We start from the raw sequence: 16,957 nt of genomic DNA, 5'->3' as shown, positions 1-16,957 counted from the left end.
TTGCTCAGTGTGCCGCCTTGCAAATGGTGGGCTCCAAATTTGAAGGATGATGTGCACACAGTTAGCCTATGAATTATAATGTGTACGACAATATCATACGAGTTCTATATAATTGTAAGGGTGGCTTTTATATTAGATTGTCAAATTATAAATGTAAACATTATAAAATAGTTCCACTGCTCTGTAGGTCCTTTGCGCTCCACCTATTCTTTATGTGTGTGTATATATATATATATATATATATATATAGTGTAGCATATATTAGACGGTTTTTCTTTTTCATTTAGCAGTTTTATGTTTACAGAAAAACTGAGCGGAAAGTATGGAGAATTCCTATGCACCATCTCACTCCTCCTAACGCCCCGTTTCCCTGTTCTGAACATCTTATATTAAACATCTGCTTCAAATGTTGAGCCAATATCGATCGTTATTTTTTAATGCATTTTTTACTGAAGTATGTCTGTGTGTGCTCACTCAGTCGGGTTCAACTCTCTGTGACCCCATGTACTGTAGCCCTCTGGGCTCCTCTGTCCTTGGAATTTCCCAGGCAAACACTGATGTGGGTTGCCATTTCCTCCTCCAGGGAATCTTCCTAACCTAGGGATCGAACCCGCACCTCTTGCATCCTCTGTGTTGGCAGGCAGGTTCTTTACCACTAGCGCCACCTGGGAAGCCCTATTGAGGTATAGCTGATTTACAATGTTATGTTAGCTTCTGGGTACAGCAAAGTGATTCAGTTATATAATACATGCATGATATAAGTTCTTTTCCATTATGATTTATCTCAGCATATTGAATATAGTTCCCTGTGCTATACAGTAAGACCTGGTTGTTTATCCACTCCATGTATAAAAGTTTGCATGTTAATCCAAGGCTTCCAACCCATCCCTCCCCCATGCTCCTCCCCGCTAGCAACCACAATATTGATATTATTATTAGCTCAAGTCCCCAGTTTACATTCAAGTTCACCCTTTGCGGCGTATATTCCTTGAGTTTTGACGTATGTAGAACAACCTATGACTTTATGACGGTGTCACACAGGATCCTCTCACTGCCCTAAAGTCATCTGCACCTCACCTATTCATCCCCCCTCTTGCCCACCCTGAATCCCTGACAACAGCTGATCTTGGTACTGTGTCTATTGTTTTGCCTTCTCCAGAACGTCCTGCCACTGGAGTACGGAGTAATATAACACGTAGCTTTTTCAGATTGGCTTCTTTCATTTAGTATAGCGCACTTAAGTTTCTTTTGCGTCTTTTTGTGGCTTGATAACTCTTTTTAAAATATGGCCAAATGATACTCCTTTGCATGCATTACCATAGTTTGTTTATCCATTCACCTGCTGAAGGACATCCTGGTTGCCTCCACGGTTTAGTAACTGTGAACAAAGCAACTGTGAACATCTGCCTTTGTGTGGACATAGATTTTCAACTCATTTGAATATGTATGTGTACGTAGATATCAGTTGTGTCCGACTCTGCGACCCCATGGACTGTAGCCCACCAGACTCCCCTGTCCATGGAATTGTCCAGGCAAGAATACTGGACTGGGCGGCTATTCCCTTCTCCAGGGGATCTTCCCAACCCGGGGTTTGAACCCAGGTCTCCTGCATGGCAGGCAGACTCTTTACCGTCTGAGCCACCAGGAAAGCCCACATTCATAAATATAAATAAACTTATGTTTTATGAAAAATACCATGTATTGTTTTAGAATACCATTCCTGGGTTGCACGTGAACTATGCTGTGTGTTAGGAATGTAAGTTGAAAGTGAACTTAGGGCCTGTAGAATGCCCTGCTCTAGGCGTCTGGAACAGGCAGGGGTGATTCCACAGACCCCGAGTAGAGGCTTTGCTTCGATCTTACCCTGTCCTGCTACACCAGGGGCGAGGTCTGGATCACACACTAGGCCTCCGTATTGACCTCTGTATTCCATTCTCAAGGGACTCAATGCATTCCTGGCTTTTACGGTTGCCTGGTGAATAGGACGAGGGCTACCCACCAGCCCCTTGTTCCAGGGTTTCCTCAAACTTGTAAGAGATGGAATTTCCAAGGAGGCAAGCCAAGAATTAATCAGATACTTTGCTTCAATTAGGATCAGGTTCCCTGCCAACGTCTGGTCTGTTGACAGCCCCCATCACCACAGGATCTGGCCTTCGAGCAAGGTTTTCCATCTGCGTCTGGAAGCATTGCCCATCTTCTCCCAGGCTGGGTGGCCTGTCATGTATTCCAAAAGCAGCCTCACTTCTGTCATCTTTGATGTTGTCCTTGGCTGAATATCCTGAAGACCACATACATTTCTGTCCATGGCCCCCAACTATTGTGTTTGTGCTTTCTTCTCCTCTCTTGATTTCTTTGGAACACAGGACATGCTATTTCTTTGCTACTCTGATCATCAATCGTTTCCATCTAGTTTTAGAAATGAGTAATATTTGCCACGGCTTCTCTGGCAGCTCAGGTAGTAAAGAATCTGCCTGCAATGCAGGAGACCTGGGTTCGATCCATGTGTTGCGAAGATCCCCTGGAGGAAGGCATGGTAACCTACTCTAGTATTCTTACCTGGAAAATTCTATGGACAACGGAGACTGGCAAGCTACAGTCCATGGGGGCCCAAAGAGTTGGACACGATTGAAGTGACTTAGCATGCATGCAATATTTATACCTGTTTCTCTTAAAACTTCAATAATACCTTGCTTACAAATACATTTCCTCTGGGTTGGAATATAGTCATCACGGACTAATATTTCAAAAGGTTGCTTGGGGACTTTCCTGTGGCCCAGTGGTTAAGAATTTGCCTTCTAGTGCAAGGAATGCTGGGTTCGATCCCTGGTTGGGGAACTAAGATCCCAAACGCTGAGGGGCAACTAATGAGAGTCTGCGTCCTGCAACGAAGACCTAGTGCAGCCAAAAGAAATAAAATAAAATAAGGTTACCTGGCTTATTTTGTGGTCTCAGTAATTTTTGTGGATGCAAAGGCATCAATTTCTTCCATCAAAGTGCAAATAAAACTGAGAACCAAAGTCACTGCTCAGCTTCCACTGTAAATGTTGAAATATTTTTAAGTCCATAGTGGATATGATGATCTCAGAGGCTAGGCTTTCTGCAAGCTGACAATAAAGTGAGAAATAAATGAGGGGAAAGGAAGGGTTTCTTACAGGAGGATGCTGAGTGGATAAATAAAATGGAAGCGTCGCCTTTGTAAAAATCATCATGTTGCATGCACTGTGGTAAACATCGGCTGAAGCAGAGACATCGATGTTGAGTCACATGTGAGTGTGCGTGCACACGTGAATCTGCTGAGAAGCAAGAAGTGTACATGGTCTCCACACGGACTGTGTAGATGACATTATTTTCCGAGGGGAAATGCAGATGATATGGCACACATGCCAGACAGCTCCTTTAACTGGGGATTCACGTCCCAGATGAGGGCAGAGGACACCGGCTGCTTCCAGATGGGACACCCCAAGGAGGGCACAGCACTCCACAGGACGTAGCCAGCTGGGAAGCACGGCCTGAATCTAACCAAGAGGAAACGTCAGGACTTCTCTGGTCCAGCGGCTAAGGACCCACCTGACAGTGCAGGAGGTGTGCGTCCGATCCCTGGTCCGGGCAGAGTCTACACGCTGCAGGGCACCTACGCCGTGTGCCTAGAGCCCATGCTCTGCAGCAAGGGAAGCCACTGCCATGAGCCACAGCTAGAGAGCGGCCCCCACGACCCGCAAGTAGAGAAAACCCACAGGGGGCGGCACAGACCCGGAGCAACCAAAGGCGGACAGGAAGCACCGAGCGAACCCGGGCAGAGGCACGCTCCGTGCAGTGACTGGCCTGTGTCCTACAAATGCCATGCAAAACAAGAAAAGTTGAGCTGCTAAAGGAGATTAAAGAAGACTAAAGAGACACGACAACTGAATTCCGGACCAGATCCTTTATTAAAGGGGATTAAATGCTGCAAAATACACTATTGGAATAGCTGAGGGAATGGGATATGGAATATAGATTGGATAAAAGCACTGTGTCGAATTCAGTAGCTTTTCTGTGGATCTGTAAGGGAATATTGTAGGAAATTACTACTCCAGCATTAGGGTATAAAGGGCCACGATCTCTATAACCTCTTTTCCAGTGGTTCAGACAAAATAAATAATATGCGTATAACATGTATAAATGATAACATGTGTATAAGAGGCTTTAGTGTGCATGTACCTATATAGGCACTTGTTTTATTGTGCTTCAAAGACACTGTGGTTTTTACAGTTGAAGGTTTGTGGCAACCCTGCAACTCTATCGGTGCCATTTTTCTTTTTTGTTTTTTAGCTTTTAGGTTCCGTTCTTTTATTTTTTAAATTAGTTTTCATTGGACTACAGTCACTTTACAATGATGTGTTAGTTTCTCCTGTACAGAAAAGTGAATCAGCTATCCATATATCCCCTCTTTTTGAATTTCCTTCCCATTTAAGTCACCACAGAACTGAGTAGAGTTACCCGAGCTACACAGTAGGCTCTCATTAGTTATCTGATTTAGACCTGCATCAGTTGTCTATACTGTCTGTCCCCGTCTCCCCACTCATCCCATCCACCCTACCCTATTCTCTTTGCCGTCCATGCGTCTCTTCCCTACCTCTCTGTCTCTATTTCTGTTTTGCAAATAAGATCATCTTATCGGTGCCATTTTTCCTAATAGTGTTTGCCAACTTTGGGATTCCAGGTCACGTTTTGGTAACTCTCACCATATTTAAAATTTTTTCATTATTATTTTATTTGTTATGATGATCTGTGACCAGTGACCTTGGATGTTACTGCTATGATTTGCTGAAGGCTCAGAAGATGGTGAGCGTTTTTTAGCAATGAAGTATTTTTTAGTAATAATGATTTTTAAATTACAATAAGTGCGCTACTTTTCTAGACATGATGCTATCGCACACTTGATAGACTACCGCATAGGGTAACTTTTATACGCACTAGCTCACATACGAAACATATGTGTGGCTTGCTTTATTGCAATATTCATCCTCTTTCTGGTCTGGAACTGAACCCACAATATCCTCGAGGTACACCTGTATGTATGGATGTACGTATTTTTTAGAAAGAAGATAAAGCAGAGCGGGTGGGAAGGAGGGGGGCCATTGGGGGTGGGAAGGGATGGGCAGCTTGCAGTAGTCAACAAAGTGGAGGATTAGAGTCCCCAGGGTGCCAGAACAGAGCGAGCGGCTTCTGACAGCAGTGGTTTACTCCCCCCAGGTCTGGAGGCAAGAAGCCCAAAGTCCAGGTGTCGGCAGCGCTGTTGCTCCCTCTGAAGGTTCTAGGGAAGTGTCCTTCCTGGCCTCTCACAGCTCCTGGTGGCTCCAGGCCCTCCTTGGCTTGTGGCCACATCCCTCCTGCCTCTGCCTCCGTCTTCTTGGCTTTCTTCCCCTGTGTGTCTCTCTGTGCCTCAAGTCTCTCTTTCCTCTTTTTACACAGATGCCAGTCACAGGCTTTAAGACCCGCCCCAAATCCGGCATGACTTGATCTTGAGATTCTCAGCTAGTCACATTTGCAGCGTCCCAGTTTCCAAACCTGGGCTTCTCCGGTGACTCAGGGGTAAAGAATCCGCCTGCCAAGCACGAGATGCAGGTTCAGACTCAGGGTCAGGAGGATCCCCTGGAGAAGGGAATGGGTACCCACTCCAGAATTCTTGTCTGGAGAATTCATGAACAGCGCAGCCAGGCGGGCTACAGTCCGGGGGTTGCACAGAGTCGGACACGACTGAGCGATGAACACTTTCACATTCCCTTTTTTCAAGACCATAACAGTAGCTAATATGTCACGGTTCTCGCTATGGACCAAACTCTGAGTACTTTGCCTGCATCAGCTCATCTAACCCGCACAATAGCTATGAGGTGCGTGCATACGTGCTTAGTCACTGGCCCAAAGTCACACAGCTGGTAAGAGGAGGTACTGGGCGCACTCGGGGCATCTGTTTCCAGCGCCCACATCCTTCACCTACACAGCTTCTCTGCATGTGTGCTTGGCATCTACTACACTCAAAGAGTACTCATGTGTCAAGTCAGGGGGCAGAGTTTGGAGGATCAGGAATCACTGGAGCTTCGGCATCCGTCCTTCCAATGAATATTCAGGGTTGATTTCCTTCAGGATGGACTGGTTTGATCTCCTTGCTCCAAAACTTTGGCCACATGCTATGAAGAGCCGACTCACTGGAAAAGATGATGCTGAGAAAGTTTGAAGACAAAAGAAGTGCGTGGCAGAGGATGAGATGGTTAGATGGCATCACTGACTCAATGGACATGACTCTGAGCAAACTCCAGGAGATAGTGAAGGACGGGGAAGCCTGGCGTGCTGCAGTCCATGGGGTCGCAAAGAGCTGCACACAACTGAGCGACTGAACAACAATCAGGAGTTATAAACAAAGGGGTCTAGGAGGAGGGAGCGATTCCCATAGTTTTCCTCATCCCTCCAATTTAAGTATGAAGCTGAGAGCAGACAGGGGCATGTCAGGCTAAAAGATGAGAAGGAGGGGTTGTTCTGTTCCGATGACTTAAAATGTTTTGGTAGATCCTCTTGGGGGCCCTTTTCTTCATATCCTGTTACCTTTGGACAATCATCTTCTTGATTCTTGTCTTTCTATATTGCCCATCTCCCTTTGGGTTTTTGTCTATTTTTATGGAGAAGAGAATCATGTAACATTTACTCAGGACTCTAGGGTTCCACAGACCAGAAGTGCTTCCCACAAGCCTGGGAGGCAGGATGGAATGGGGTTCACGTCCCCTCCAGCTCTGCTGGGATCCTGCAGGTCCCAGGGTGTTCGTCCCCAAGGTCGGGGTTCAGGGTGGGCAGCTGTCCTGGGCTGTCGTGGCCCTGTGTCTGGGGAGAGCAGACGGGTGATGAACAGGAGGTCTCGCCCCCAGCAGACAGACAGCGGGTGTGGCCTTGGTGTTCCTGAAGATTTCCTGACAGAGGAGTGACTTTGAAGATCCATCTCACGCTGACGGACACAAACTGCCCTGGTGAGTGATCTCTTTCAGAGATGCAGCGGATGGAAAACTCGTAGCAGACAAACGCGACCCATGTCGCCTGGTGAATGTCACAGGGGTGCCGAGGGGGTGTGCCTGCCTCTGAAACACATAATACTTGCTGGGCCTGTTTCCAAACCTAGGGTCCCGGCAAGGGTGATGCTAAAATAGATGTGAAACTATTAATAAACCTCAGTCCATGGGGTCGCACAGGGTCGGACACGACTGAAGCGACTTAGCAGCAGCAGCAACAGCAGCAGCTTGCCTCACATGCAGAAAAGAAGTACAAAGGATCCGATTCCTGGAGACTCCTGGGGTCATTCATTTATGGATGTGGGCGGTGCCTCCTGACTCTTTTCCTAAAAACAGTACTAACCAACTTGCCAAACCAAGGAGCATCAACCACAAACCCCAGTTTATTTTTCTGAGAAGATAATCACACAATCATTGGAGAGCAGATGGGAAATTCAGAGACGTATAAAGAAGAAAATTAAAACCAGGCGCTGTTCTGCCACTGCTAACGTTTTGGCGTATTTCCTTCCCAAGGTTTTTCCTACGTGTCTGTGTTTTCATAGTTTTACAGAATTGGACACATGTTTGATTCCCACATTTTCAACTTTTTATGTGATTTCATTCAACTTTGAAACACTGGGTTCTAATTAAAATCATCTTTATGAAAATTATTGTAAGTGATCCTTTTTCACCATATTATCTCCTATGCCATCATAATTGATAGTACCAGTTTAGCACTGTTGGGCTGCTTGTAATTTTTTTTGTAACTGGTTATCCTGCAATAAACTCCCAGACAAATAAATACGGGTGCATATCTTAGATTCCTTGCTTTGGATGGTGGTTCTCCAACTTTCCTTCCTATTCCTAAAGTGACTCTTGAGGTCTTCCTCTTTTTTTTCTTAAAATGTTATGAGAAGTTTATCTTCTTCTCTACAGTGGACTCTATCGAGATGCCTGAGAAACACACCTCAGTGAAGAGACACAAAAATGGAATTGCAAGATTAACGAGTGGGAACTTTTCAGAAGTTCTTGTTTCATATTGCTCTCAAAGTAAGTTCCATGTGTATAGACAATGAAATCATAGAAGTGTTAGGAAATATCGATTAACACTGACCGTTCTTTGGGTAAAGGAATTTCTAGATACAGGAGCAAAGGGACAGCATCCTGAGAAAATGAAAGGATTTACCTACATATCCCAAAATGACATCAGCAAGATTAAAATCTAAACAGTACACTAGGAATCTCTATTTGCTGTACAGTTATATCATATTTGTATCTATCTGTGTACATGTGTGTGTGAGAAAATATGATATGAATCTAGATAGATAGATACACTATATATGTGTGTGAGAGACAGAGTGTCCATCTCTTTACTAAGGAGCGTTTTCAACAGAAATGAAGCCAAAACACATTATGGGAAAATGAGCACCGATACACAGATACCCACAAGAAGGAACAGAAATGATGAATACACGTAAGAAAAGCACTCAGCCTCATTAGCAATCAACAAAATGTTACAAATACAAAATGGCACTCTCACCCAATGTATTGGCAAAGATTTTTTAAAATGCTAATGGGGTCGTTTATAGAGATGTGGATGGGCCCAGAGTCTGCCATAAAGAGTGAAGTTACAGGGAGCTCAACCCTGTTCTGAGACGGCCTAGAGGGGTGGGCTGGGGAGGGAGAGGGAAGGGGTGTTCAGTGGGGGGGATGTGTGTCTACCAGTGGTGGATTCATGATGATGCGTGGCAGGGACCACCACAATACTGCAGAGCCACTGTCCGCCACCAGTTGTGTCTTGTTCTATATGTCTCAATATTGCACAATTATAATCTTTGATAATTATTTTTTTAATGTAAAAAAGAGTGAAGTAAGAGAGAAAGAGAAAAACAACTATCAGTTCAGTGCAGTTGAGTAGTCTTTGTGACCCCATGGACTGCAGCACACCAGGCCTCCCTGTCCATCACCAACTCCTGGAGCTTGCTCACACTCACATCCTTCAAGTCAGTGATGCCATCCAACCATCTCATCCTCTGTCATCCCCTTCTCCTCCTGCCTGCAATCTTTCCCAGCATCAGGGTCCTTTCAAATGAGTCACTTCTTCACATCAGGTGGCCGAAGCCTTTAGGATGGACTGCTTGGATCTCCATATTAACCCTTATATGTGGAATCTAGAAAAACGGTACGGAGGAGCCTATTAGCAAGGCAGGAATAGAGATGAAGACAAAGAACAGACGTGTGGACACGGTGAGGGGAGGGGAGGGTGAGACCAACTGAGAGCTTAGGGTTGGCGTACATACACTACCATGTGTAAAACAGGGAGCTAGTGGGAAGCTGCTGTTGAAATCGGGGAGCTCAGCTCAGTACTCTGTGATGACTGAGAGGGGTGGGGGGAGGCCCAAGGCAGCGGGTATATATATATAGGCGTAGCTGATTCACTTCGGTGTACAGCAGAAACTAACATGATACTGGAAAGCAATTACACTCCAATTTTTTAAAAGAATGCTAACGAGCAGGCCTGACCAGGGCTGAATTCTCCACCCAGCACTCTCCTGCCCTCTTGTCCTGAATGTAATGAGTTTATCTTTGTCCCCTGCCCAAGCCTGGTGACCTCCCGGCCGTGTGCCTTAGCTCCCATTCTTCCGTGTATGTGTGTGTGTGTGTGTGTGTGTGTCTTTCTCCCCCAAACCCAGGTAGAAACAAGTTCTCCTTAGTCTAAACCCCCGTCACCTGCATCTACAGCTTTCTTAGGTAATATGAGCTATTTTATTGGCTCATATTGATGCTAGAAATAACTATGGTTTGTTATAGTTTAGAAATAAATAGCATTATGTTGCTGGATCTATTCAGCGAACACCTCTCGTGAATATGGTATGTCCCAGGCCCTGTTCTGGGCGCTGGGGCTGCTGCAGTGGACAGGACAGTCCTGGTTCCCTAAGTCATGGCCTCTTGGTGGGGCCCACGGATGCAGGCGGGGGGTATATGGATGATACATTAAAGAGTAAGTGAGTGGTTTCAGTACACGTGATGCCAGGAGACGACAGAGACAAACACGAGATGAATGGACCATGAACAGGGGCTTGGAGGCCTTTAGCTCAAGGGGTGAGAGAAGGTGGCATCAGAGACCAGACCTGCCTGGAAGGGGGCAGCAAGCTGTGGGAGAACCTGGGAGGTTCCTCCAGCAAAGGAAGCAGCTGTGCCAAGGCCCCGAGGCAGGGCTGGGTCTAGGAGAGAGGTCAGCGTGGGCACCGGGAAGTGGCAGGAGGTGTGGGCGGGTGTGTGGGCGGGCAGGTGGCCAGGGCAGAAGGCCCAGGGAGGGGTCAGCGGTCAGCGGGAAGCTTGCCGGGATACTCAGCGGGTGGAAGGGAAGCCTCCAGACTCAGGACTCTATGGAATGTCCTCGCCTGACTTCTTTTAAAAAAATGGAGATAAAGGTCGAATAAAACAATTCACCGTCCTATTTAAAGTATGTCATCCAGGGGCTTTCAGAATAGTCATGATAGGTAGCTTCCCCACTGTCTATCTCTAGAACAATTCATCACCCGGAAAAGAAACTCCTAACCCATCAGCCGTGTCTGCCCACCTTCCCCTCCCTACAGCCCCGCAAACACCCGTCTACACTCTGTCCGTTACCTGCTCGGCGACGGCCCCGCCCCCGGCGCCCCTCCAGGACCACATCCACCTCCTCCTCCTTCTTTAGCGCCGATGGCCTGTGAGCTGCATCTGGAGGGAGGGGTGCCTCCTACCGCAGCCTGGAGACGGGTGTTAAGGGTATTGATAGTTATTTTCCTCTGGGGTTGGTGGGGGGTGTGGGGGAAGGTGCGTATAGAATTAGCAAGTCAGGACGACGGGGCCCCACAGAGAAACCTTCCAGAAGCTACCGCACTGCGGCTGCAGGCTGCGCCCCCGCGGCCCTCGCTACCTGCCTCTGCGGGGGCGAGAAATGAGCGCTCCGAACCATTCCTGAAAGGAAGTGTCAGCTATTTTAAACCGGAGAGCAAGAAAAGCCTCCTTCAGCAGACAGGATGGATGGACTGGACTGGATTCCGGGCTTCCAGGGCTCTGCAGGGGCTTCGGGTCGACGTCCCAGCTGCACTGTGGCTCTGTTTTTTATCACCAAGGGCGTCATCATTTATAGTAAAAAAGGAAACATCACAAGTTCTGTGAGAGACAGGGATGGCGTTCAGTCTGCAGTTCAGAGTCCGGTTTGCCAATGGCCACTCTCAGCATGCCCATCTTTTTTTGATTTTTAAAAATTTTCTTTTTTTTTCACATTTTAAAATAACTCTTAGTTTTTTTTAAATTGGAAGATAATTGTTTTACAACGTCTTGTCTGTTTCTGCTGTACAAGGAAGGGCATGAGTTGTATGCGTTCATACACCCCTCCCTCTAGAGCCCTTCCCATCCCGCCCCTCAGGTCATCACAGAGCACAGAGCTGAGCTCCCCGTGGTATTCAGCAGCTATCTGCTTTACACGTGACAGTGTAAATATACTCTCAATTCGCCCACCCTCTCCTTCCCCCGCCGTGTCTGCAAGTCCTTTCTCCATGCTTGTATCTCCATTCCTGCCCTGCACATAGGTTCTTCAGTTCAGCTCAGTTCAGTCGCTCAGTCGTGTCCGACTCTTTGCAACCCCATGAGTCGCAGCACGCCAGGCCTCCCTGTCCATCACCAGCTCCCGGAGTTCACCCAGACTCACGTCCATTGAGTCCGTGATGCCATCCAGCCATCTCATCCTCTGTCATCCCCTTCTCCTCCTGCCCCTAATCCCTCCCAGCATCAGAGTTTTTTCCAGTGAGTCAACTCTTCGCATGAGGTGGCCAAAGTACTGGAGTTTCAGCTTTAGCATCATTCCCTCCAAAGAAATCCCAGGGTTGATCTTCAGAATGGACTGGTTGGATCTCCTTGCAGTCCAAGGGACTCTCAAGAGTCTTCTCGAACACCACAGGTTGGCGGTTCTTCAGCATCATTTTTCTCGATTCCCTATATATGCGTTCTAATACAATATTTGTTTTTCTCTTCCTGACTTACACAGCTCTGTATAACAGGCTCTAGGTTCATCCACTTCAGTTACAAGAACTTTTTTACATATTCCCAATGGAGTACAAACGGATGTGAGGTTCAAAATTTAGGAAGGAAAGCAGCACAGGTCAGATTGTCACAGCGCTGACCCCAAGGGACAGAGCTGTCCTGGCACGTGCGCTCACACGCTCATTGGCCCCTGATGCGTTTCTCAGCTGCTCTGGAAGTTGGGAGCTGGTTCGCTGCCTCTGCACTTCCGCCCGACTCTCAGCTCTGTGCGCTGAGTCACTCAGTCCTGTCTGATTCCCTGCGACCCCATGGACTGCAGCCTGCCAGGCTCCTCTGTCCGTGGGATTCTCCAGGCAAGAGTACTCGAGCAGGTTGCCATGCCCTCCTCCAGAGGATTTTCCCCACCCAAGGACTGAAGCTGCATCTCCCGTGTCGAAGGCCGTCTCCCACACGGCAGGTGGATTCTTTACCAACTGAGCCACCAGGGTCTTGCCTTAGTTATGACTTGCTGTCTAGAAGGAGTGCAGAGAAGAACGCGACGGACGCAACAGTCTTGTGTTGGTGTGGTGAGGGCAGGGTGTTGGCTAAACCGTGCCCAGGTCTTCTTCACCTGCTTTGAGCCGAGGGCTTGATGGAAGCTGATGAGCAGGAGACACAGCAGGACAGGGAGGGCGCGCCTGGGTCTTGGACCTCGGATCTGAATCTTTATATCTGCATGGATATCTATGTCTATTTCTATGTCTATTTTTACATCTATAATTATGTCCATACGTTTCCCCAGAAACCCCGCTTCGTGAGGACCCATGGATGCTTCTGAGTCCCAAATGAACGCTCACCTCATCCGAACTGGAATTAGCAACTCACAGCTGCCCTGGTCATCACGGGTTTGGGTGGTGTGGTGAGGAGGTCTGCCCATTCTCGGCCCCAGGCTGGTGAGTATTCTCCAGATCGCCTTCTCCCCCCATTCCTACATCTTTTCTGCCTGTCCCCTCCCCGCAGGATTTTTTCAGAAACCGATTGATTCTTCAGATTGGCCTGGTGGAGAATCTGGATCTGAGCCCCAGGCTCTCCGCCTACGGCCAGAGCCCTGAAGCCCCCACCAGGGTTCCTGGAAAGCCCGTGGGTTCACAAAGGAAGGAATGAATGATGCTGTGAAGGCAGAGGTGCTTGGAGGTGGTCTCCTGGCGGAGGTGCGGTCCTCCCCGATGGAAGCCTCTGCCTGGGAAAGGGGATCGCAGCTCTCGGGGACCCAGCGCAGGCGGCTCACCTTCCCTCTGGCCTCTGGCGGCAGGAGTCTGCTCGGTCACCCGGCGGAGTGTCTGCAGGGCTCTGAGACAGAGACCATGCTTCTCACAGCAAGCCCTTCACTCCGTCACTCCCAGAAGCAGAGGTGACCTTCATTCCACTGGGTCCAGCTGTACTGCATGCACCGGTCTGTTCTGAATTGAAGGATATCCGTCCACCTGTACCAGCAGGACAGGAAGGAAGGGGGCAGGAAAGATGCTCTGGCTTTGGGGTCACTTCCTCAGTTCCAGTCCTGCCTCCGTACCTTCCTGATAGTGTGACCTCAGCTAAGCGCCTTGGCCCCCTGAAGTTCCAGTTTCCGGTTTGTAGGACGCGGCCGACACTCTGGGAGTGGCCGTCAGGACCGAGGAAGGTTGTTTTATGCGCCTCGGTGCAGTGTCTGGGTCCTGTGAGATCTGGGACACTCGATGGCAGGTGGTGTTTATGCGCCGTGCTTGCGCTTTCTCGTGTGGGCGGCTGTTTACCTCCCTTTGCCACATCTTCCAGTGTCCAGAGCCTCGCTTGTCTGCCTCCACGAGCCCTCCCTCGGCCCCCTCCCCGGCAGACCACAGTGGTTTCTCTTCTGGTGTCAGTTAGTCCGTTTCACTGTACCCCACAAGCTCCCTGTGAGCTTGGACTCTGTGAGTTTCCTGCCCGCGAGTATTGCTTCACCAAGAGCAGCAGGTGGTGGTTTAAGATGATGGTGCAGACGCAGATTAGAGACACATTTCTGGGTTCAAACAGTAAGTTACTGGGGGCAATAGCTCCTAGGGACAAGAGCCCTCCCCAGACTCCCCTTCCGTTGACCGTTCTGGCCGGCGCTGGACAAAGATTTAGCAAATAAAATAACAGGAGTCCTAGTCAACTTGAACTGCAGATCAGCAACAGATACTTTCTTAGTATACGCATGTCTCAGATACTGTGTGGGATACACTTAGGCTAAAAAAAATTGTCCACTTACTATTTTTTAAAATTTTTGTTGGGATATAGCTGCTTTACCAAGATTGTGTTAGTAAGTGAATCAGCCAGTTGTGCACATACTTCCCCGCTTTTTTGAATTTCCTTCCCATTTAGGTCCCCACAGAGCACTGAGTTCCCTGTGCTGCACAGTAGGTTCTCTCTTATCTGTTTTACACAGAGTAGTGTGTATATGTGTGCATACGCCAATCCCAAACTTCCAATTCATCTCATCCCTCCTTCCCACCCTGGTGTCCATAGGGTTGTTCTCTATGTCTGTCCCTCTCTTTCTGCTTTTCAAATAGATTCATCTGTACCATTTTCTAGAGTCTACATACATGCATTAATGTATGATATTTGTTTTTCTCCTTCTGACTCACTTCACTCTGTGTGACAACCTCTAGGTCCATCCGCCTCTCTGCAAATGGCAGAGTTTGTTCTTTTTTATGCCTGGGTCATATTCCATCGTATATATGGGTCATGGCCACTTACTCGTAATGTGACTTTATTTTGTTATCTGAAAAATGGGTCCAAACTTCCTCCTAGAGTTGTTAAAATGCATTAAGTGAGACCTTATGTACAGACCTCTTTGAACTTTGCTTAACCGTGAACTTTGCTGCTTTGTTGCTGTTGTTCAGTAGCTAGAAAAAAAGAAAAGTGAAGTCGCTCAGTCGTGTCCAACTCTTTGCGACCCCATGGACACCAGGCTCCTCCGTCCATGGGATTTTCTAGGCAAGAGTACTGGAGTGGGTTGCCGTTTCCTTCTCCAGGGAACTTCCTGACCCAGGGATCGAACCCAGGTCTCCCACATTGTAGACAGACGCTTTCCGTCTGAGCCACCACTTGATCTTAGCCAAAAGGCCAAGAAGTGAAGTCAAGTCCAAATCTTTGCAACTCCACGGACTGCAACACACCAGACTTCCATGTCCTTCACTGTCTTGTGGAGTTTGCTTAAACTCATGTCCATTGTCTCAGTGATGCCATCCAACCATCTCATCCTCTGTCGTCCCTTTTTCCTCTTGCCCTCAATCTTTCCCAGCATCGGGGTCTTTTCCAGTGAGTCAGCTCTTCACATCAGATGGCCAAAGTATTGAATCTTCAGCATCAGCATCAGTCTTTCCAATGAATATTCAGGGTTGATTTCCTTTAGAATTGACTGGTTTCATCTCCTTGCCATCCAAGGGGCTCTCAAGAGTCTTCTCCAGCACCACAATTTGAAAGCATCAATTCTTCAGTGTTCACCCTTCTTTATGGTCCAACTCTCACATTCGTACATGACTCCTGGAAAAACTATAGCTTTGACTAGATGGACCTTTGTTGGCAAAGTAACGTCTCTGCTTTTTAATATGCTGTCTATGTTGGCCGTAGTTTTTCTTCCAAAGAGCAAGCATCTTTTAATTTCGTGGCTGCAGTCACCATCTGCAGTGATTTTGGAGGCCAAGAAAATAAAGCCTGTCACTGCTTCCATTGTTTCCCCATCTGTTTGCCTTGAAGTGATGGGACTGGATGCCATGATCTTTGTTTTTTGGATGTTGAGTTTTAAGCCAGCTTTTTTACTCTCCTTTTTCACCCTAATCAAGAGGCCCTTTAGTTCCTCTTTGCTTTCTGCCAGAAGGGTGGTGTCATCTACATATCTGAAGTTGTTGATATTTCTCCTGGCAATCTTGATTTCAGCTTGTGAGTCATCCAGCCCAGCATTTCGCATGATGTACTCTACACATAAGTTAAATAAGCAGGGTGACAGTATACAGCCTTGATGTACTCCTTTCCCAATTTTGAACCAGTCCCTTGGTCTGTGTCTGGTTCTAATTGTTGCTGCTTAAGTGTTAGCTATTATTATGATTCCCACTTATTAAGTTTTTCTTTATACGTTAATTTCTTCTTTCTGAACCTCCATTTTCTCACCTGCAGTAGTAATAAACCTGTCCTCCTTGGCTGTGGGAGTTAGATGAGGTGTTGTGTGTGTGGAGTTGCTGTGCACTACGCAGTTGTTATCAACTCCTGGGGCCCGGAGTCCTCCTCAGACCCCCATTCCTTCGAGAGTTCTGGCCAGCGCTGGTCAAAGATTTAACAAATAAAATAACAGGACTCCCAGTCAACTTGAATTGCGGATCAACAACAAATACTTTCTTAGTATAAGCCTGTCTCAGATACTGCATAGGATACACTTAGACCAAAAAAATTGTCCAGTTTTTTTGATGTGTGTGTCCAGTTTAGTTCAGAAAACTAAGATCATGGCATCTGGTCCCATCACTTCATGGGAAATAGATGGGGAAACAGTGGAAACAGTGTCAGACTTTATTTTGGGGTCTCCAAAATCACTGCAGATGGTGACTGCAGCCATGACTTTTAAAAGACACTTACTCCTTGGAAAAAAAGTTATGACCAACGTAGACAGCATATTAAAAAGCAGAGACATTACTTTGCCAACAAAGGTCCATCTAGTCAAGGCTATGGTTTTTCCAGTAGGCATGTATGGATGTAAGAGTTGGGTTATAAAGAAAGCTAGCACCGAAAAATTGATGCTTTTGAACTGTGGTGTAGGAGAAGACTCTTAAGGAGATCCAACTAGTCCATCCTAAAGGAGATCAGTGCTGCATATTCACTGGAAGACTGATGAAGCTGAAACTCCAATACTTTGGCCACCTGATTTGAAGAACTGACTCATTGGA

Source organism: Capricornis sumatraensis, chromosome 1, assembly GCF_032405125.1.
Source record: "Capricornis sumatraensis isolate serow.1 chromosome 1, serow.2, whole genome shotgun sequence".
In the NCBI taxonomy this organism is placed as follows: Eukaryota; Metazoa; Chordata; class Mammalia; order Artiodactyla; family Bovidae; genus Capricornis; species Capricornis sumatraensis.
This window is presented reverse-complemented; position numbering follows the sequence as displayed.